We start from the raw sequence: 23,540 nt of genomic DNA on the forward strand, positions 1-23,540 counted from the left end.
AACTATCACGGTAGTTGTTATACCCTATAGTTATATCCTAACTATCATGGTACAAGGACGGTCACGCAAAGAGCCTGCAGAAGTTTGGAAAAGCAGAAGGAGCAGCACGAGGAATGGTATCTTTCAGGGAGGGAAAGCAGCTCAGAAAGGCAGCGTGGCCATTAAGCCAGAAAGCAAAATGACTTTTGCTAAAGAAAAAAAAAAATCCAACAATGGGACCAGCTCAGGGGCTCGTTTCTCATCTCAGATGCAGGCAGCTGCTTTGTCCCAGCCGGGAGGGTGGCTTTCCTAGACTGATTTCTCGGGCAGCTTTATAAACCCTCAATGACAGACTCCCCAGCAAAAAAGAAGCACGTTAGTCAAGACCACAGCAAGGTAGAAGTGAAATGCTGACATCTCTGAGAGACAGGAAGGAGAGAGGGAGAAGGAAACAGCTGGCAAGACTCATCCCCGGGCCAGGCTGGCTGATGAAAAGCACCCCCAAGCAGCAAAGTCGAGCCCTCCGGTAGTACCCCCCAGCCCTCCTGCCCTGTGCGCTCCACTTCTCCTATGTCAGGAGGCATTGCTAACCTTTCAGGATCTTCTTTCCTTTCAGGACACAGAAGGTCAGCTGGGCTTCTTACTTTTCGAGGAGCGAGACGGCTCTCCAAACCTCAAGTTTTCTCCTGGGTTACCTGAGCTTGTCAGGGGTAATTAGAACCAAGCTTCCTGCCCGCCCGAGAGAGCTGCCAAATCCCAAACTTCCATTCCTACAGTCTACAGAAGAGGGCCCACCTGCTTTCCTGGACTCCTGCTCATTAAAAAAAGACAAGGTCTAGTTTATTAGGGGCTCACCAGAGGCTAGAAAAGATCTTGCGCATGGGTTTTTTTTTCCCATTAGGGGAGTGTCACGGCTGAACGTCAGAAGCGATTGGTGAAAGAGACGGGTCCCCCAAGAGTGAAGAATTTTGTAGCAGCAAATCCATTAGTCCTATTAGGGCATTTTCATCTTGGTAAACAGAGGCTAAATTATTCAGCAGCCTCTGCTTTACTAAAAGCCTGTGAATGTGCAGTTTCATGGTGCACCCTGGCATAGCTTGCCCAGAATAAGGTAAAGAAAAGTCCTAGATGAGAGCACAGCTCTGCCTGTTTCAGGGGAACAAGGCATGGATTGCTCTCAGCACCCAAAGGATGTACTTTGGTGTGGGTAAGCAGTGATGAGTACAGATTGTACGCCATCCTCCTTGTCATGCTGTTAACTCAGACGATGAGCCTACATCCTCCTCAGGTCTGGTCAGTTCCACCTGCCCACGGGGACCAGCCCTGGAGAACAGGTGCTGAATAAAGCCTGAAGAGGGTTCTTGGCAGGCAAGCAGGTCAGCAGCATCCCCCACCCCCAGCGGCTATTATATTAATAACAGGTACTTCTACAGCGCTTCAGAGAGAAGCAAAATAGCACAGTGGACAGAGAGCCATCCTGGGGAGTCAGGGAGACCTGGTTTCAGGTACATGCTAGTTGTGTGACCCCAGGCAAGGCCCTTAACCTCTTGGTACCATGAGGTAAGTCTATGAGATTGTAAGTTACAGACAGGTTGCTTATTAGCATTGGCAGAAGGAGTTCCCACACTGGAAGTTCCCCTGCACAGATGAACTCACAAGGCCAGATACATTACCTCTCTCCTTCCCCTTTCCCATTCAGGCTATCCCAAAAGTCTCAGGGCAGCTTTATACTATTAATGCTTATTTTAAGCTATTAACTAATAACTTATTCAAGCTATCAAGGCTTAAAGCTGCAGCGAGGTTTTGGAGGCAGCCTGCACACACTATAATGCTCTAGGGTTTACGAGGTCCCTTACATACTCATACATGACTTGCTTAAGAATCACAAAAGCCCTGAGGTAGGCACCACTGGTATGATTATTATCAACACTTTACAGATGAGGAAACTGAGGCACGGAAAGACTAAATGACTTATCTAGGGTCACATAGCTAGTTTGTGCCTGGGGTAGGAGTCAAACCTGTTTTCTTGACTTTAAGCAAGCCCTCCATCCACTATACCAGACTGCCTCAAATGCAGGGGGTTCTCAACCATTTTCATGTCATGGATAGAAGGACCCCTTCTTAGGATCACATTTTTAATTGCAAAAGCCCCCCCTCCCAAATACATAGGGTCACAAGGAAACCAATTATTTTGAAACATTAAAAATGTTAAGAAAATATTTTTAAAATGTCAAAAAAAAAGGTTTTGGTTCCTGATCTCATGGTATCTGATAATATTACTAAGTGACATCTCTAAGGCACTATCTCCTTCATAGGATATCTGAATATGGGGCTGGGTCTTTTGACCGTCTAGCCCAATGGTCCCCAACCTTTGTGGTGGTCACGGACAAAAGATTTCACCTGAATTCTAGAAACAGAGACACTAGTCCACAGGGACTTGGGGACGTGGGCCAAATCTACAGTGATAGGGCTTCAGAGAGGGAGAAACTCTAGAAAAAATGGAAAATCCAGCAAGAAATGCTGGTACTACTGCTTCAGGTTTCTGATGCTAATAAAGAGTAAGACTCCTTAGTGGCTCCACCTGCTGGTGAATGAGCCAAAAGCCATTAGTATCATTTTATTGTTTAGCGTCTTCTCAGTTGTGTCTGACTCTTTGTGACCCCATTTGGGGTTTTCTTGGCAAAGATACCAGAGTGGTTTGCCATTTCCTTCTCCAGCTCATTTTGCAGGTGAGGAAACTGAGGCAAACAGGGTGAAGTGACATACCCAGGATCACACAGCTAGGAAGTGCCTGAGGCCAGATTTGAACTCAGGAAAATGAGTCTTCCTGATTCTAAGCCCAGGGCTGTGTGCACTATGGCGTCACCGAGTGGTCCCTATTAGTATCACTAGTGATTCTGATCATCTCCACTCTCCTTACAATGCTCTTGGGTTTTCAGAGCACATTCCCCAGCACCACCTCACTGGAACTTTGCCATGAAGTAGGAAAGGGTGCAAGGCGGGCTGGTCGTTCAACCCCCATTTTGACAAATGAGAAAACTGAGGCTCAAAGTGATTAAAAGACAAAGATTTGCCGAAGGCCACACAGCTAGTTACACAGTCATGGAATTTTGTATCTGGGCATCAGATCTAACTTCCTGGCTCTACTGAGGAAATGCAGCCTGGAGAGGGGAAATGATTCATGGGCTCATTGGTGGAGAGCTGGAAGGAGCCTCCTCAGTGGCCTTCTTCTTGGCTCTCTCCACATGGGGCTTTCTCTCTATGTGAACCTTAGATTCTATCCACAGAACACCCTGGGTTCTGAGAGGCCAACTTTGGCCTAATCTGAACCCAACTCATGCCTCTACTCACATCCAGACTATTTCCATGCCAGGTGTACCTTTACTCCCCACCTTTCTCCTTTGTATGTTATCTTCCCCCAGTAGAGTGTAAGCTTTTTGAGGGCAAGACCTGTCATACTTGTCATTTCCTATGCAGCTCATTTTACAGATGAAGAAACTGAGGCAAACAGGGTGAAGTGACTTGCTCAGGGTCATACTTGTTTGTACTTGTATCCCTTGTGCTTTGTACACAGTAAGTGTTAAATAAATGTTCAAGTCTCTCTTTTTACAGATGAGGCACCAGACTCTGGGGAGTTAAGAGTTAAGTGATTTGGCCAAAGTCACATAGGTAGGATCTGAACCCAGGTCCCCTACCTCTAGGTCCAATGTTCTGTTCATGATACCACACTACTAGTCAAAGGTCAAGTACCAGTCAGTAGCAGTGACAGAGTCAGGACTGGGTCTTGGGTCTTCAGACTCCTCCCTCCCTGATGTGCTGTGTTAATTATCAGCAGCTTCTGCTTTCCTCCAAGCCTATGACTCTGTAGGCTCACTGTGTGCCCTGGCCAGCTTGCCCCAAATGCCAAAACCAGGAACTTCCCCCCTCCCAGGACCAGGTTCAAAATGTCCCATGGTTGTTGGTGTGGGGAGGCAGACAGGATGACTTTCCTCCACACCTGGACCTCTGCAGCTCAGCAGTCACATACAGCCTCAGAGAGTTGCTTGGGGGTGCTGGGAGTTTAAGTATATTGTCCAAGGTTGTAGCTGGGATGTCCCTTGTGCCAAGGTCAGTCATCCTGCTCTCAAGGCTGGCTCTCCATCCACTAAGAATCTTGTGACATTTCCCTGGCTCTGCTCAAGGTAATGTTTTATAACACTGACAGTTAATTTTTTCCCTGGTCTGGTTCCTGGCATACTTTTATTTTTCACACAGGTTGTGGGCCTTTTCTTTATGAAAAATGAAGGGATGCCAGGAAACTCACCAGTGTTAAACCTCTGGGAGGATACTTGCATGGGGAGGGAATTTCAAAAAGTCCCCTCTCTGGGCTTGGGGTCTGGAGGGCCTGCCTCTATCACTAGCTAGTGTTTTTATAGAGCTTTAAGGTTTGTGAAGCACTCTACATATGTTATTTCATTTAATCTAGCTGTGTGACCCTGGGCAAGTCACAACCTATGTCAGCCTCAGTTTCCTGCAAAATGTAAATTTAAAAATGTTCAGCAAAATGAGGTGGTTGGACTCAGTGACCTCTAAGACTCCTTCCATCTCTACATCTGCGATCATAATCCTGGGGTCCTTGGATTCACGGCAGCCCCCAAACTCTGAGGGTTCAGAGGATGGCCCGAGACTTACTGCGGAATAGCTACTTGGTCTCTGAGAATCCCACCAGGACATTTACTCGTTAACGGGGACCATTCGCACAGGCAGAAGGCTCTCAGAAATCAACCAGCCATGAGATCACACCAAAGAATCCACATTCCAGTGGAAACTCTTCAGGGCCCTACCAGAAACCTGCAGGGCCATCATATCTCATGATGATGACGTCATGCCATCTACCCAGTGTCGGTCCCGCCCACCCCTCTCCCTGACCTGCGACTGTTTACTAGCTTAGGAGAAAATAAAGGTCTCTGTTACCTGTAAAACTGGAGCTGCCTTTTGGGACTCCCGTATCGAGTACTTCCGATAGCAAAAGAAAGGAAGAGAGAGAGAGAGAGAGAGAGAGAGAGAGAGAGACAGTCCACAATGGACATTAACAACCAAGGAGTGTCAAGCACAGAAACTATTCCCACTATCACCATCATCACACAGGGCTCTCCTCTCTCTGCCACTGACAGGAATGTCTCTTTCAATGTCCACCGTGTTTCTCTTTGGGAAGACAACTCAGTTGGCCGTGATAATTTCTACAAGAGCTCCACCCAGTGTCAGATGGAATTAGAGGCTTGCTATGGGGTTCTGCATCTGTCGCTAGTGCTTGCCTGCCTGGTATTACTAAAAGGCACACACTTTTGCCAGCGAATAAGAAATTTATCCCTGGTATACTCGTTTTTTTAATGCAAAATGCATTTTGAACAGACTGAATGCTATAGTTGGGAGAAGGGAGGGGAAAACTCCCCAATCAATGCTTAAGTCTGTACAGTGGAAAACAAAACAGAACAGAACAGAACAGAACAAAATACAAATCTGTATTTCTTTTTGGTGTTCCGAGGGAAAAAATGGGGTTTTCCAGGTTAAATGGGGAGGAGACTTCCTTTGGCATGAAAATGCTCAGAAGCTTCTATCAGGTTTGGACAACTGAAGGACTGGACAAGGGCGTTGATTTTAGGGTCTTTTGCTATTTTGATGGGATCTTGCTCTCATCCCTGTGGGCTTCCTTTCTCCTGCGACAGCCTGCCACCCACCCATAGTTTCTAACCCCGGGTGATTCTTCCCCACGGGAGCCTATAATTCATCTACAGAGGATCTACCTGCATGCTGGAGACTTTCTTTCTAGGTCTTTTAACACTCCATGGGTATCAGAGCAGCCTTCAAGTGATATTGGTTCAATTCTTCCAGTAGAATATCAGTTAGTTGGCCAATGGGTGAAGACCTCACATTTAGGGAACCAGCTGTTAAATTAATACTTAAAGGTGGTCTAAAAACAGTGGTTCTTAGTAACTTCTGCCTCACTTTCTGCCCCTATGTCACCATTACGGTTAAAGGCACCAGGGGCCATTTTGTGTTTCCTTTGTTTCCTGGATTGTCATGGCCAAAGAATGAATTCATTATTTAGTGACCACCTTGATGGTGGCTGAGCCTCTCAACCCTTAGTTGGGCCAGTGCTCAGACAGCAGACACAGTCTCCTGGGCCCATTCTTGAAGCCTTCCAGCATGGTAGAACCAGACTGAGTTTATAGTCTGCTGGCCTTTGGGAACCCAGGGCCACCTCTATGCCACAGTGAGGCCTCAGAGGAGGACTTGGGCAGAGGCACTTGAGAAAAAACATTTAAAACATTTCCTGTTTTAGTTTCAACATTTTTTTTTAAAAGAAAGAGAAAATCAAATTCTAAATCTGAGAGTGGCCCCATAATAAGGCGGTCAAGGAAATTAGGACAAGCTTCTAAGCTCCACATTTCACACGGGTTATCTTTCCACATTTCCTAAGGGCAGCAGGAAAGATGAAGGCCCATTGGGCCATTATGTGTTAATGGTAGAAAAAAAGAAAAGTAGAATGGACCAATTCTCTGACCACATGAAAAGTCTATGGTCCCAAGTAGATCATTTGAAAGGAGAAAAATGGGGAATGCACCACCTGATCTCACCTAAAATATTTTTGTTTGTTCCTCCCCTCCCCCTAATTTCCCCTTTGAAAATAAAAGAGAATAGTTCTGCATATTCTTAATCAACATCACAATAAAAAGTGCCTTGTTTGAACTGGAAGTTGGAGGGGTAAGGGAAGGAGGAGTTTGTATTTTAGGGTAGGTGGGACCCCTTTAAGCTTCATGAGGGAAGGGAGGGAGCTATCCAAGAATCACCAGAATGAGAGGGAAAAAGTCACCTGTAAATCATGCCTGGGGAGCCCGTCTGTCGTAGGGAGAGCCGTGCTGGCGAGCCTGTGGTAGATTCTGGATACATGGAGCCAGCCTCAGTTGCCAAGACTTATATTCTTTTTCAACTCTGGAAAAACTCTGGAGGATGAGACAGAGGGAGAGAGAGAAGGAGAGGGAGAGGGAGAGGAAGAGGCGAGGGGGGAGGGAAAGAGAGAGGGGGGGGAGAGAGAGAGAGAGAGAGAGAAATGAGTTATACAGGTGGTCTTTTAGTTTATAAATTTATAAAAACATCAACAAATGGAATGTTCCTTGAGGACAGGACTTTATCCCCCAGCAGCCAGCACAGTACCTGGCACATGCCATTTCCTGTGCAAGACCTCCATCCCAGTCATGCCCATTAACCATGGGTGTTCCCCAAAGTTCTGTCCTGGGTCCTCTTCTCTTGTCCCTCTATACTACTTCAATTGGTGAGCTCATTAACGTCCATAGATTCATTTATGATCTGTAAGCAAATGATTCTCAAATCTATTTATCCGGCCCTAACCTCTCTCTTACTAGGTTTTTTTTTTTTTTTGGTTAGGTAATAGGGTTAAGTGACTTGCTCAGGGTCACACAGCTAGTAAGTGTGAAACATCTGAGGCTGAATTTGAACTCGGGTCCTCCTGACTCCTAGGCCAGTGCTCTATCCACTGTGCCACCTAGCTGTCTCCCACCTAACCTCTCTCTTGACCTCTGGTCTTGCATCTCTAATTCCTTACTGAACATCTTTAACTGTATTTCCTATAGACATCTTAAACTCAACATTTCCAAAACTGTGCTCAGGCATAGTGCGTAGTATGCTATAGGAAGATGTGAGTTCAAATCCAGCCTCAGACACTTACTAGCTGTGTGACCCTGAGCAAGTCACTTAACCCATGTGCGCCTCAGTTTGTTGATGTTGTTATTGTTCAGTCATTTCAGTCATGTCTGACTCTCTGTGACCCCATTTGGGGTTTTCTTGGCAAAGATACTAGAATGGTTCACCATTTGCTTCTCCAGCTCATTTTACAGATGAGGAAACTGAGGCAAACAGAGTGAAGTGACTTGCCCAGGGTCACATAACTAGTAAGTGTCTGAGGATGGATTTGAACTCAAGTCTTCCTGACTCCAGGTCCAGCATTCTATCCACTGTGCCACCTAGCTTGCCTCAGTTTCTCAAATGTAAAATGAGGATAATAATAGCATTTGCCTCACAGGGTTGGTGTAAGGTTCAAATGAGATAATAATTGTAAAGCGCTTGACACATAGTAAGTACTATATAAATGTTAGCTATTAAATTATATATAATTATGATATACATTATAATACATATTATTTTTCATGTTCTATTTATTTCACCACCATCATCATCACCATCATCATCACCATCATCATCATCATCATCTTTCCCCCCAGACCCTCCCATCTTCCTAAGTTCCCTACTTCTCTTGAGGGAACCCCATCCCCCCACTCACCAGGTTCACAACCTAGGTGTCGCTCTTGACTCATTCTAACCTCTCATATCCAACCCTTGCAAGATCTCTTGTATACATCCCTTTGTCTGCTCTTACCTGCAACCACCCTGGCACAAGCTCTCACTACCTCATGCCCGGCCCATTCCTTGGAATTTGATTTCCCTGGTTGGTCACCCTGCCTCAAGTCTCTCTCCACCCATCCCAATCCATCCTCCATTCTGCTATCAAAATGATCTTCCTAAAGTCTGAGCCCATCCACCCTCATCCCTCCACCTCCTCCCATTTAATAAACTGCCAAATCTGATGGCCTTTTCTCAGCGGGCATCCTTCTTGATTTCTCTGTAGACTTTGATACTTATTTCACCCTATACTCCTCAATACTCTCCTCTCTTGTTTTTTGTGAACACTGTCCACTCCTGGCTTTTTTTCCTGCCTGTAAGACCACTCCTTCTCAGTCTCTTCTGCGGATCTTTATTCTGATCATGCTCACCAAAGGTGGGTTCTGCCTCCCACCTCTGCTGGTTCTGTCCTGGGCCTGCTTTTCTTTTCCACCTCTATTTTATCTCACTGTGTGATCTCATTAGCCCCCAAAGTTTCAACTATCCTCTCTACACAAGTAATTCCCGGATCTATATATCCAGTCCCAATCTCTCTCCTGAGCTCCAGTCCTAGGTCACCAAATGCCTTCTGGACCTCTAGAATTGGGATGTCCCATAGGTTTCAGATCTTCTTGACCCCAGGTCCAGCACTCTATCTACTGTGCTACCTAGCTCTCTCTACATACACATATAAGCATATACAAAATGTCGTTCAGTCATTACAGTTATGTCTAACTCTTCATGACCCCATCTGGGGTTTTCTTGGTAAAGACACTGGAGTGGTTTGCCATTTCCTTCTCTGCCTCATTTTACATATGAAGAAACTGAGGCAAACAGGGTGAAGTGACTTGCCTAGGGTCACACAGCCAGTAAGTGCCTGAGGCCAGATTTGGAGGAAAGGTACATATAGTTCAGAACTCATTTGTCCATCAAACTCTCTCTTCTTCTGAATATTCTTTTTACTACCAAGGGCACCACTATCCTCCCAGTCACCCAGGCTGATGACACCCTAGGGATCATCCTTGACTCCTCGACAGTGCTTACCACTTATATTCAATCTGATGCCAAATCTTATCACTTCTGCCTTCATAACACCTCTAATGTATGGCATCTCCTCTCCCCTCATTGGGCTTATACTGCTGCATACCTATCACCTCTCACCTGGGTTACAGTAATAGTTTTCTAATTGGCCTTCCTGCCTCAGTTCATCTTCTACTCAGCTGTCAAGGTGATTTTTCTAGAGTGTATCTCTGACCAAGTTACCCTTGTACTCCATAAACTCCAATGGCGTCCTATTATCTCCAGGATTAAATATCGAAAATCCTCTGTTGGGCATTGAAAGCCCTTTACGTCCTGGCCTCACCCTACCTTTCCAGCTTGAGATGTGAGTATATGGACCCACTTGAGCTCCCTCAGACCTGACACATCATGTCCTGACTCTTGACTGATTGACTGACCTCAGACTTCCTTGACTTCTTTCAAAACTCAGACTAAAGCCTGTCTTCTGTAGGAGGCTTTTCCCCCAGAGATTATTTTACAGGTGCATAGTTATGCATGTTGTCTTTTCCATTAGAATGAGAGCTCCCTGAAGGCAGGACCTGTTTTTGCCTTTCTTTTTCATGCTCAGTAAAGTACCTGGCACATGGTAGGTGCTTAAATAAATGCTTATTGACTTTGACCTCGAAAAAATTTTCCAGCCCTAAATCTATGGTCCTCCTATGTTCTTAGACAGATTCCATGATCTCACCCTGAATTAGCCTGTATTACACACAATGGGATTGGATTGGCTGGTTTCCAGGTGATCCATCTGGGCTAGAAATGCAAAACTATTTGGCCTAGAAATGGTACAAGAGCCTGGACAACCACCTGTAGAGAAAAGAAGGAACCAGGAGTGTTTGGAATTGGGCTGTACAGCATGTTTATGGGAGTCCTGAGGCCTGGGCCTGGAAGACCTGGTTGAAAAACCAGACCCTGACAGCGACTGGCAAGTCGATGAACTTTTTTTGCCTCAGTTTCCTCATCTCTACAATGGGGTTAACGAGTACTTACAGTGTTGGCTTTGCGGGATTGCTGTGAGCCAGGATGAAATGAGACATTGTGTGTCAAGTTCTTGGTAGACAATTAGTGTGAGCTATTACAATGCACACACATTTCTCAGCGCTCTTCAAAGGGCTCTAGGTCTCTTAGTCTTTTAGCAGAACCCTGGTAATGGCACCGTGGCAGACATGGATACTTTCTCTCTCAGTATTTACAACTCAGAAGGCCAGAGGACCACAGTTTAGAATGGGAAAGGACCTCTGAGACGACCTGGTCCAAGCCCCTCATTTGACAGACAAGGAAACTGAGGCCTAGGGAAATGAAGGGACTTGCTTAAGGTCACGCAGTTAATATTAGAGGTAGGATTTGAACCCAGGTCTTCTGACTTCAGAGCTAGTTCTCCTCACTGTCCCCATTGCTTCTCCATGAGTGAGAGATGTTTTTCTGGTGAAATGATAGATAGAAGTGCACCAATGACATGCCAGGCACCATGCTAAGCACTGGAGATATGACGAGAGGGAAAAGACAGTCCCTGCTCTCAGGGGGCTGATAGTCAAATGGGTTCAAATTTTGGATTTCCCGAGCTATAGAAGGAAGGAGTCCTGCAGGCTTGAGGAAAGAATAAGAAAATACATTTCTGGGGCAGCTAGGTGGCGCAGTGGATAGAGCACCAGCCCTGAAGTCAGAAGGACCTGAGTTCAAATCTGGCCTCAGACCAAACACTTGACACTTACTAGCTGTGTGACCCTGGGCAAGTCACTTAACCCCAAAATGCCTGAAAAAAAAGAAAATACATTTCTTTTTGTAAACTTTGGATGAGATGATCAATATTCATGGATGAGGTTCCATTAGAGAATTCTTCCCCGTCTCAGTGAGTTGATAAGCATTTATTAAGTGCCTACTATGTGCCAGGCATTGGGCTAAGCCCTGGACATACAAAAAAATCAAAAGCATGGTCCCAGCCCTCAAGGAGTTCACATTCTAATGAGGGAGACAACGAGGGTCATACAAGATACATGCAGACTAGATTGGATGGCAATATGGGAGGGAAGGCACGAGCGTGTATATGGGGGTAGGGAAGCAGTGGAAGGAAATAAGCATTTATTAAGTGCCTACTATATGCCAGGCATTGTGCTAAGTGGGAAAGGCCTCTAGGAGAACGTGAGGTACAAAGGAAGCCCAGGAACCTAAGAGGTGGGAGATGGTGTCAGGGCACTGCAGGCATGGGGGATACCTAGTGCAAAGTCATGGAGATGGGAGACTGAATGTATTAAAAGCACTTCAGAGTGAATCAAAGACTGGGGAACTGGAAACGGACATAGAAAGTCTGGCTTGCCTCTGTGAAGCTGGGTTGTGTTTTGAATAGCCCCAAGCTTCTCCTAGAAGGAAGTGATGCTCTTTCAAGATTTATTTTTGTTTTTGTGATTGTTGTTATATGCCTCTGAAGTACGGAACATCATAGACTCCAGAGAATTAAACCTTACAGGTGAGAGGTACATGGCAGATGCAAGCCACAGGCCTTGGAATATCTCAACCAAGCTGGGGGCAACAGGATGGGTATAAAGGATAATATCAAAGAAGTGTGTGACGGTTGGGCTAGCCACAGAACAGGAGATTTGGCTAACGTGGAGAATCTGGGTGCTGCTCTTCTGCCCACATGCCATAATATAAATACATTTCCTAGTTCAGGGGTTTATAACCTTTGTGTCCATGTCATGGACCCTTTGGCAATCTGGTGAAGCCTATGGACCCCTCTCAGAATCATGTTTTTAACGCATAAAATAAAATATACATAGGATTACAAAGGAAACCAATTATTTTGACATAGAGTTATCAAAATATTAAAGAAAAAAATGTTCATCATGGACCTCCAGGTGAAGAATTCCTGGCCTAGGGGAAGATCCCAGGCATGTTGTGAAGACTGGCAGTGAAGAGCATATGGGGAGACGTGGACAAGAGCTACAGAGCACGAGTGGACAGGCAGAGACGATTGCAGGGTGATCCTCTAGGGGGAGTGCTCACACGGATGAAGTCTGGTGCTCCTAATTGGTTTCTAGCTCTGCGGTTGCCACATTTTTTTTTTTTTTGATAGCACACCCCTTCAGTCAAAAATGTTTGTGTACCCCCAATATGTGTATATTTAGTTATTTGTAAATTATATTAAGTATAACTGTACTGATAATTAGGTACATTACACAACTTGTACAAAAGGAAAAGAAAAAAAGGATGAGAGAAAGATGAATCGTTGTTTGCAGAAGCAGCAAGGAGCCAATGGAATTTATTGAGAAAGGAAGTGATGAGTCAGACTTGAGCTTCAGGAAAACCACTCGAGTAGATGTATAAAGGGTGGCTTGGGGAGGGGAGAGAAGAGGACCCAGGTGAGAGATGTGGAAGTAGAGATGACAAGATCGGGCCACGGATTAGACATGTGAGGACATGTGGAGTGGAACCTGGGTGAGTGGAAGGCTGGTGGTACCCTCAACGGCAATGTGGACGTTTGAAAGAGGGGGAGTTTGACGTGTGTGGGGGAGACGAAAGATGATGTGATAAGATCTAGTCTACAGATTTCATCCCATCCATACCTGCTCTTCCTATCCCAACCAAAGCAAAAAGGGGCAGGTGGGGCTCTGTCCTGGAACGCAGGCCTTCTGAGGGGGACCTGCTGCAATCGTCAGGTGACCTGAAGGGCAGAGGGTGGATGCGCTCTATGTGGGTGTGCCTGTGTTTAATTAGTGGCTCGTGCCAATAATGCTATGGGGGTGGAGACCATGTTAGCTCAGAATGAGAGAGGGTGGGAGCTACTGGAGGGGTAGAGTACTGGGGGGAAAGGGTTAGAGTAATAGTGTTGGAGACAACTCTAATGATTGGCTATCAGGGAAAGGGTGGGATGTGAGCTATCTTACCACCCTCTGATTGGTTGATTACATACCCCTTGGAGTCAGGGCATAGCCTCCTATTTTGGAGACCAGTGCTCTAGCTTGTGGGCAGCTAGGTGGCACAGTGGATAGAGTGCTGGGCCTGGAGTCAGGAAGACTCGAGTTCGAATCTGGGCCTCAGACCATTCCTAGCTGTGTGAACCTGGGCAAGTCACTTTGCCTCAGTTTCTTCATCTGTAAAATGAACTGGAGAAGGAAATGGCAAACCACTCTAGTATCTTTGTTTGCCAAGAATACCCCAAGTGGGATCAAGAGGAACTGGATGCAGCTGAAATGACAGGACAAGAAAAAAGTTCTGGCTTATAAGGTGAACAACAGTGACTTAATTCTTAGCAGACAAATCTCTCTGGCAATTCCTCTCATCATGAATTCTTTGTGGCATTACCATCCTACCACTCCATTACAGGGAAGCCATTTTCATTTAGAATTAGAGGTGTGGCCATCAACTCTTCACTTTACTCACCACCTATTCAGACATTCATCCATCCTATGTTGGTGGCGAGACACCCATCCTGTGAATTCTTCTGTTTGCCTTTATCTACGGGAGAGCTTTTATGAAGATGCCCCCCTCCTACCTCTCTAACAGTCCCTTCTTGGGATTCTCATCCTACGGTTGGAAGGAACACTGGATTTCTCCTAACTAGAAGACCTCGCTCTGTGTAACCTTGGACAAAGCCTGGCATCCACATTCTGGGCTTATCTATAAAATGAGGGCCTTGAACTATCTGGCTTCTGGAGCTCCTTCTAGCTCTATGTTCCTAAGCCTAAGTGTCAAAGACAGGATACACATCGTCCTGCCTTCAACCCAGTACTCGCCCTACTGAAATCTTCCAACCTGGGGCTGCACATATGACTCCCCTCCATGGGAAGAGGTCACTGTTGGTAGCAGGAATCCCTCAAAGATCCAGCTGATGGATGGGATGGAGAGAAAGGAATGGCCACTCTGAGTCTCACAAAAGCACACAATGGTTTCAGCTAAGAGATTGCTCCGTACTAACTCACACTATGAGCGGCCATGTCAATTAGAGAAGAGGGGGCACCGTCCTCGTAGTTGGCAAGACCTGGGTTCAGCTCTGGTCTCTGATACTTGATAACTGGTCACTAACTTAATTCGGGCCCTTTTCTACAACTGTCCAAATTATTGAAATAATGATGATGATGATGATGCTAGTTAGTGCTTATGGAGTCCTTTTAGGCTTGCAAAGCACTTTACATGTTAATTCATAGCCTCCTAATTGTAGTCCTAGCCTTCTAACTGGGGTGCTGGGTGAGTCACTTCAGTTTTCTGACCCTCAGTTTCCTCATCTGTAAAATGGGGACAACAAAACCATCTCCCTCACAGGCTGCTATGAAGATGAGAGATAATGAGATAATGTGAGTAAAAAACCTTAGGAAACCTTAAATTGCTATGTCGGTGTCAGCCATCCCTATCATGAGCCCCAACCTAAGCTGACTGGTCACGGGGGCCAAAGCATCCAGATGTCTCCCACACAGAAAATGACTCATTCCCCACAGATTGCGATGAGGATCAGGTTCATCTAACTGCTGAGAACCCAAAGAGAGCCTTCCCTGGGGACCAGTGAACTTCATGTAAATCTGGCTACTCTTGGAGACACAGAGCTAAGAGCCCTCCAAATGGTCTCCAGTGAAATCATTAAGATGACGTCATTAAACTCAAGTGCGGCACCTTAGCACTACAGGATTGTTCTCCCTACCTGCGGGCAGGGGTATGTCAGTTGCCGAGGGACTTTTCTATGAGTTGGAACAGGCAATGTGGCACAGTGGAAAGAATGCTGGGTTTGGAGTCAGGGGGCCGAGACTCGAATCTCACTTCAACCGCTTCCTGACTTTGTGATCTTGGGCAACCAACTCCACTCTCTGAGCCTCAGTGTCCTCCTCTGTAAAATGGGGGTTGGACTAGATGGTCTCTGAGGACCCTTCTTCCAGTTCTAGATCTATGATCCCAAGTGAATAATGATGATAACGATAATTTTTATACTGGTAGGTGCCATTATTAGCCCAATTTTACAGATAAGGAAATTGAGGCAAAGGTTCAGTGACTTGCCTAAGGTCACACAATTAATAAGTATCTAGAGGCCACATTTGAACTCAAGCCTTCTTGACTGTAGGCTCGGTGCTCTATCCGCTGTGTCACCAAGTGGTCAAAGACTCACTTTTGAGTTTTACTATCTTGGGAAGGAGGGCTGGAGAGGCACTTCTTAGAGATGGACTCTGTGTGGAGACAATGGGCTTGTGTAGGAATCAGATATATGGTCTTGGCCTCAGTAGAGCCCGACCAGCTGTTACCTCTAACAACAACAGAAAGAACATTACTTGTTCAGTTGTTTTTCAGTCGTGTCTGACTCTTCTTGACCCCACTGGGGGTTTTCTCGGCAAAGATGCTGGAGTGGGTTGCCATTTCCTGCTCCAGCTCATTTTATGGATGGGGCAACTGAGACAAACCGGGTGAAGTGACTTGCCCGAGGTGACACAGGTAGTAAGTGTCTGAGGCAGGATTTGAATTCAGGAAGAGGAGTCTTTCTCACTCCAGGCCCAGGGTTGTGTGCATTATGGCGCCACCTAGTGGCCCTAGAATCAATAATAACTGACATTTATATAGGCTACTATATAGGCAGAAGACCTTTCCTGGTCATCCTCTGCTACGGCCTTCTTCTCTAAGATTACCCTCCATTTGCACTGTATAGATATTGTGTGTATCTGATTGTTTGCAAGCAGAAGACTGGGAGCTCCCTGGGGGCAGGGACTGTGACTGTGTTTTTTTTTTTTCTTTTATTTTTTGTATCTTCAGTGCTTTGGACAGTGCCTGGAACATTTAAGTAAGAGGTTAACTGATAGATTTAAGTAAGGCAGCTAGGTGGTGCTGTGTATAAAACACTGGGCTTGGAGTTAGGAAGACATGAGTTCAAATCTAACCTCAGACCCTAACTAGCTGTGTAAGCCAGAGCAAGTCACTTTATCTGTCTCAGTTTCCCCATCTATAAAATGAGCATCATAGTATGATTTAGCTCTCAGGATTGTTTGTTTGTTTTGTTTTTTGTTTGTTTTTTTTTGTGTGTGTGTGTGTTTTTTTAGGCAACTGGGATTAAGTGACTTGCCCAGGGTCACACAGCTAGTAAGTGTCAAGTGTTTGGTCTGAGGATTTGAACTCAGGTCCTCCTGACTTCAGGGCTGGTGCTCTATCCACTGTACCACCTAGCTGCTTCTCTACTGCACTACCTAGCTGCCCTCTCTCAGGATTGTTTGGAGGATAAATGAAGTCATATTTGTAAAGTACTTTGTAAACCTTAAAAGTACTATAGAAATACTAGCTATTTTAGGCTAGCATCTATTAGTATTAATATTATTACTACTAATAATATTAATTTATGTCATTACATTTATTCAACATTATATATTTATTTATATTAGTTACATTATTATATGACTAAGTATTGATATCATTATTAATATTAATACTAATAAATGCTTGGTGAGACTGACTATGATAATTCCCTGGCTATAAGGTTATAACATGCTTTACATAACTGTTCTGGACCTCACCACTAGTTCTAGAAGGCAGAAATGACAGGCATCCTTATCCCCATTTTATACACAAGGAACCCAAGGCTCAGAGTTTTTCCATGTCCACACAGCTGGGAAGGGTCTGAGGTTAGATTTGGACTCAGTTTCCCTGATCTCCAATTCTGGCCCTCTCTGCTGGAGGATGATGACTCTTCCACACAGAAGTGAGGCAGACACTGGTGGAGTCAGGAGGTCCTAGAGATCCAATTCCCCCTATTCCTATCGATTCCCCAAAGGAGCACCAAATGCTTTCAGGGAACCGAGGCACATCAGGCTAGAGTTTACTTTAATAAGAGCACCAATCGTGGCTCAGAGGGCTTTTTTTTCTCCTTCCAGAACACTGCTGAGCTGGGATCAGCTAGTCTGACTTCTTTGGCCCCAAATTCCTCTGCTGGGGCTAAGCAGTACTCTAAGGCAAATGCTGAAAAGCATGTGCACGGACAGCTGAGAAATAAAAATGAAGGGGAACAAGGAGTAGAGAGGAGAGTTTACCTCTTCCCCTGCCCCTTCCCTTTGCCCCATGCCCAATTAGTCACCAAGGTGTTTATAATGTCTCTCAAATCTGTCCTTTTGTCTCCACTACATGGCCACTGAGTTCCAGCCCTTGTCACCAGTCATCCAAATTACTGAGAGAACCTCCTAATTGGACTCCCAGCCTCATCTCTCTACCACCTGATTCAGCCTCCACCCAGCTGCCAAGATAATCTTAATCTTTATTCTGCCTCTAGAATAAAAAAGCCAATCCTTTAGCTGAATATTTCAAGTCTCTTGGAATCTGGGCTTATAGCACACGACTGCCCTTCGTGGACTCTGGGTTCTGGCCAAACTGGACTATTTGCTGTTTTGTGAGCCTGGTGCGCCATCTCTTGTCCTGACGCCTTTGCACCAATTGTCTCTCATCCCTGCAGGATCCTTTCCTCCCTTTGGCCTCTTAAAATTCCTTCAAGGCTCAGCTCATGGGCCACATTCTTTGGGGAGGCTTTCCTGGTGCCCCTTATTGCTTCCTCCTCAAATGACCACATCTATATACTTCTTCATTGGCCCCTTGTTTCCCTCCAGTAGAATGTAAGCTCCTCAAGGACTGGGAGAGGAAGAGAAAAAAGGGAGAGATGAGGGAAAGAGAAAGGGAAGTTGTGAGTCTGGTGGGAAGTGGGAATGAGATGAATGAGAATTAAAAGGCCATGGGGGCTGGCATGAGGGCAGGGGCTGCCCATCTCCACTCTAGCTCCTTCTAGGTGCTGTGAGGTAGATCTCCTGGGCGAGGGAAGGGACACCATCTTTTCTTCTAGTTGGTCCCCGAGTGGGAAGCAGCAGGTCTGCCTGCCAAATCACCCAGGCTTTGCTGCTGTTGTCTCAGGCCTGACAGAAGAAGAGGGAGATGAGATGCCTATCACCTCTAATTTTTCCAGGGGACATTACTAAAGAGGAACAGTCCTCATACCCCCAACAGCCCCCTGGCATCTCAGCCATCCTCCAAAGCAGGAGGTGCTTCCCAAGAGATCCAAAGAGTTAGAATTAAAGGCAGTAACCCAGGTAACTGGCGAGCGAAGGGCAGGACTCTGCCAGATCCAGGTGGGCTTTGTACTCTGGTCTGTTTTTAGCATAATTTGCCTAGGAAATCAGAGATGAGTAGCTGCTCCCCAAGGCATAGCGTAGATCACTTGGGAAAGTTATCCTGCAAAAAGGGGAGGGGAAGCATGAATCCAGGGACATGGGAAGCAAGGATTCTTCCATCTGGTTGGGAGTTGGCTAAGGCAAATGATAATTATAAAACCAACAATAATAATAGCTAATGTTTATATTGTGCGTTGAGGTTTGCTAAGTACTTTATATATTGAGTAATTAGTAATGATAATATCTAGCATTTATATAGTACTTTAAGGTTTATAAATATCTAATTTAAATTGATAGTTAATAATATTTATACAGCATTTGCTATGTGCTAAGCACTTTGTAATTATTATCTTATTTGATCTTCACAACAACCCTGAGAGCTAGGTGCTATTATTATTCCCATTTTACAGAAAAGGAAACTGAGGCACGGAAAGTGACTTGTCCAGGGTCATACAGCTAGTAACTGGCTGAGGTGGGATCTGAACTCAGGTCTTCCTGACTCCAAGCCCAGGGCTGTATCTGCTCTGCCACCTAGCTAGTCATACCTATGAGGCTAGCAGAAATCAACAACTAATCATTGCCCCCATCCCTGTCCACCCCTCACTGCCCAAGCTGAAATAAACCAAACTTCTGGGGCTGTTGTTCCATGAGGGAAGATAGAAACCCAAAGAAAAATCTTTCTTGTCTGGTTCAGAAGTCTGTAACCGAAGGAGCTTACGATCCAAGGAAAGGAAAAAACCCACGTTGGATTTGAGATGAATGTGTAGGGGGCAAGTCATATTTTTTTTTATTTGCTAGTCTCTTTTCTACGTCTTACACTGAGGAATGCCCTGGATAAAATAATAATAATAAAAAAAAGGATTTGCTAGCCCTAATCTCTGAAGAAGCAAAGTAGCAGTTGACCCAAAGAACAATGGAGAGGGAAGGGCGTTTAGCAGGAGGGAACCAAACTGTAATAAGGCTGGAAAGGTAGGTTGTGGTCATTTGTGAAGGGCTTTAAATGCCAAACAGGACTTTATATTTAATTCTTGCTGCTGTTGAGTTGTTTCAATCGTGTCCGACCCTTTGTGACCCCATTTAGGGTTTTCTTGGCAAAGATACTGGAGTGGTTTGCCATTTCCTTCTCCAGCCCATTTTGCGGAAGAGGAAAATGAGGTAAGCAGGGTTAAGTGACTTGACCAGGGTCACACAGCTAGGAAGTGTCTGAGGCAGCTTTGAACTCAGTAAGATGAGTCTTCCTGAATCCAGGACTGGTGCTCTATCCACTGAGCTCTCTAGCTGTCCTACATTTGATCCCAGAGGCCACTATATTTATTGAGTAAGGGAGGTGACACGGTCACATTTATGCTTTGTGAAAACCACTCGGCAGCTCTGAGAAGGATGGATTGGAGAAGTGAGAGGCTTGAGACAGGGGGATCAGTTAGGAGGCTACTTCCATAGTCCAGGTGATAGGCGGTGATGACCAGGCCCAGGGTGGTAAATGTGTGAGTGAAAGGAAAAGGATAAAGGCGGCAGATTTGGCAATGCCTGGGTATATGGGGCGAATGAGAGTGTAGAACTGAATATGACAATGAGGTTGTAAATCTGGATAGTTAGGAGGATAGCGATGTCCGGGACAGAGAATTTGGAAGAGGGAAGGGTTTAGAGGGGAAATGATGAGTGTTGGTGTGGATGTGCTGAGTCTGATATGTTTCTGGGATATCCTACTTGAGATGTCTAAAAGGCCTTTGGGGCTTTACCAGGCAGATGATTCTCACAGGGATAGACACTGGGCTCTCCCTTTTTGGGTACCTTTCCCTGGAAAGTGCTTTGGTCTTACCCTTCTGTGAGCTTCTGTGAGTCACTTTCTTTTTCTTTTTTCAAAAATTTCTTTTTTGGGGGGGGAGCAGCTAGGTGGCGCAGTGGATAGAGCTCCAGTCTTGGAGTCAGGAGGACCTGAGTTCAAATCTGCCCTCAGACACATGACACTTACTAGATGTGTAACCCTGGGCTCCAGTCTTGGAGTCAGGAGGACCTGAGTTCAAATCTGCTCTCAGACACATGACACTTACTAGATGTGTAACCCCCATTGCCTCACCAAAAGGCCAAAAACATTCTTTTAAATTTTTTTTCCTTTTCTAAATATTTATTTGTGTGTGAGCCACTTTTATGAAATTTCTGATCTCAGTCAATGCATATTTCTTGATCTACCACTTTTCTGGGCCTTTGTGAGAGCCAGAGCTCAAGAAAGAGACCTGGGTTGGACTCATAAATCTGGGAGTTATCATCATGGACATTATAATTAAGCTCATGGAATCTGATGAAGTCACCAAGAAAGAAAGAGTAGAGAAAGAAGAGGGCCCAAGATAGAGCCTCAGGGGGCACCCACAATTGATAGCAAGATATAAGTGATGATAAAGAAAAGACTGAGAAAGGTCAAACAAACAGGAGAACCAGGAGAGCAGCGACAGGAAAACTCAGAGAAGAGACAGCATCCAGAAGGAGGCGGTGTTCAACACTGTCAAATGGAAGCAGAGGTCAAGAATTAATTAAAAAAAAAAAAAGAACAACCCTATTAAGCGCCTTCTATGTGCCAGACACATAGTAGGGGAGCTGGGGATATGAAAAGAAGCAAAAGACAGTCCCTGGCCACAATCTAATGGGGGAGATTGAAGACTGAGAAACCCCATCAGGCTTGGGGATTAGGAGGCCTGGATTTCCACTGCAGCTTTCCGTTTGACCTTTATATCTGGAACCTCACTCCACTCCAGCCCATTCTTCATTCAGCCGACCGAGTGAGTTTTCCTAAAGCCCGGGCCTGACCACATCCCCTTCCTAATCACTAACATTCAGGAGCTTCCTGCTAGCTCTCTGGTCTCCGTTTGGCACTGAGAGCTCTTCACAACCTGGCCCCCCGTCCTCTCCTCTTCTTAAACCTTTCTCTCCTCCCCACACTCTTTGGTCTAGTCACGCAGGGCTACTCTGTCTGTCACACGTGACAATCCATCTCCCACTCCTCAGATTTGCCCGGGCCGTCCCTCAGGCCCAGGCAGCTTTCCCTCCTCCCCTCTGCCTCCTAGCTGAGTCCTGAAAGGAGCCAAGATCCCATGTTGTGTAGGAGGTCTTTCCTGGTCCCCCCAGCTGCTAGTCCTTCCTTCTGAAACTACATGCCATCTGGGCTGCACATAGTTTTGTACATGCATCATTGTGAGCCGGTTGTCTCCCTACTGGAGAATGTGACCTCCACAAGAATGGGGACCACGTTCTGCCTTTCTTTGTGTCCTCAGTGGTTAGCAACTGATCTTGCTCGTAGCAAGCACTTAATAAAGACTACCGAGTAATCGACTAGCTTGGCCCAGTGCCCAGCTGATATATAGTAAGGGTTTAATAAATATTTGTTGGTAGGCTAGGCAGGGCAGTTTCTTTTAGTTCGAAGCTAGCCTCCAAAGGCTCTTTCAAGAAAATCAGCAGAATAACAAAGCCCACTCTGAGGCAAAGATGGAGAAAAGAAAAGGAAGGTGGTAGTAGGGTCTCCAGAGCAGTGCTGACAAACTCAAAGAGAAAAGAGGGGCCTGCTAATCGCAGTAAAGGTCCCTGCAGGCTGCGTGCTGCGTGCGTTTTGAAATGTAACATTGGCTATGGCTTATTGTATTTTTATTTGTTTTGTTAAATATTTCCCAATTACATTTTAATCTGGTTCTGGCCCCACTCAGGAGTTCTCTGGGCCTTGTGTCTGATACCTCTGCCCTAGATGATTGACTAAGAGTAAAACAGGGAGTCTCATGTCAGGAAAAGTAGGGGGTACAGCAGGCTGGAGTCAGGAAGACCTGAGGGTTCACATCTAACCTCAGTCACTTGCGAGTCGTGTGATCCTGGGTGAGTCACTTAACCCCTGTCTGCCTCAGGTTCCTCAGTTGAAAAATGGGGATAATGATAGCACCTAGGTTTCAGGTTGTGGTGAGGATCAAATGAGATAATATCTGTAAAGTTTAGCACAGTGTCTGGCACGTGGTAAGTGCTTAACAAATACTTGTCTCCTCCCTCCCTCCCAATCTTCCTTCCCTCCTTTTCTACTTTTCTCCTTTCTTCCTTCCATCTTCCCTTTCCTTCCTATCCTTTCCCCCCTTCTCTATCCACTTTCCTCTTTTCACTGTCTTCCATCCCTTTTCTCTGTCCTCATATCCCTTTTCTCTTACGTATAACCCCTTATATCCATCTTTTCTTCCTTCCTTCTTGAAAATAGGAGACCTGGCTACCCAAATGGTCTCAGCTTATCAGGGGCTCTAATCCAGATCTGTGGTACAGAAGCCTTTCAACGTGTTTTAGGTCACTTTCCCCATCATGACAAGCAGACCAAGCTGCTTGCTTTTCCACACAAGGTCAGATCTTTGCAGTGGGATACCTGCCTCCACCCTATCATTCCTTAGTCAGATAGGATGCTGAAGACTCAGGGCTGCTACAGGTAAAGAGAAAGCTGGAAAAAGTAAGGAGACACCTGGATGAGGCTGCTTGGCAGCCCTTGGCTCTGTGCTCCAGCCCTGGTACGTGGATCAGGCCCCTGCAGTGCCCCAGCAGCTGTACACTGTAGCTATCAGCCGGGGGCCAACAGAGGGCTTAGCCCTATCTTCACATCTGCTACGCTCCCTTCCAAAAAGGAAGACAGCCTTTGAATCAAGCTTGGCTATTTGTTCTTGCTGGATTCCTGGGTTGGTGAGGCTGCTTGTCTCTCTTCTGAAAGGCACCTACCCAGCTCTTTTCACTACCTCCCGTGGGAAGAGAGGATGGGGGATCTGGGAGACTGACTGCCTCCCAGAAGCTCTGCATTCAGGACACTTGGGGACAGACAGACAGACACACACACACACACACACACACACACACAGAGACAGCTGACCTGCCTGGAATACTGAATCTGTCCTCTGCTCTGCAGCTACTCCTACCCAATAGGAAGTGACTGCATCAACCAGGCAACCAATC

General features: G+C 45.8%; 1 long non-coding RNA gene across 2 annotated transcripts in view; it reads right to left on the bottom strand.

Annotated features, from left to right (window-relative positions):
• Positions 1 to 4,926: 4,926 nt before the first annotated feature.
• Positions 4,927 to 23,540, bottom strand: part of LOC114029501 — a 97,057-nt gene continuing 78,443 nt past the window's right edge. For both annotated transcript variants that reach the window (XR_003567495.1, XR_003567496.1), the window contains exons 2-3: positions 6,833 to 6,962; positions 4,927 to 4,974 (exon numbers count right to left, since the gene is read on the bottom strand). This is a non-coding gene — a long non-coding RNA (uncharacterized LOC114029501). The remainder of the gene's footprint in view (positions 4,975 to 6,832; positions 6,963 to 23,540) is intronic.

This window comes from Vombatus ursinus, unplaced genomic scaffold (assembly GCF_900497805.2).
Source record: "Vombatus ursinus unplaced genomic scaffold, bare-nosed wombat genome assembly UNPS02014932.1, whole genome shotgun sequence".
In the NCBI taxonomy this organism is placed as follows: Eukaryota; Metazoa; Chordata; class Mammalia; order Diprotodontia; family Vombatidae; genus Vombatus; species Vombatus ursinus.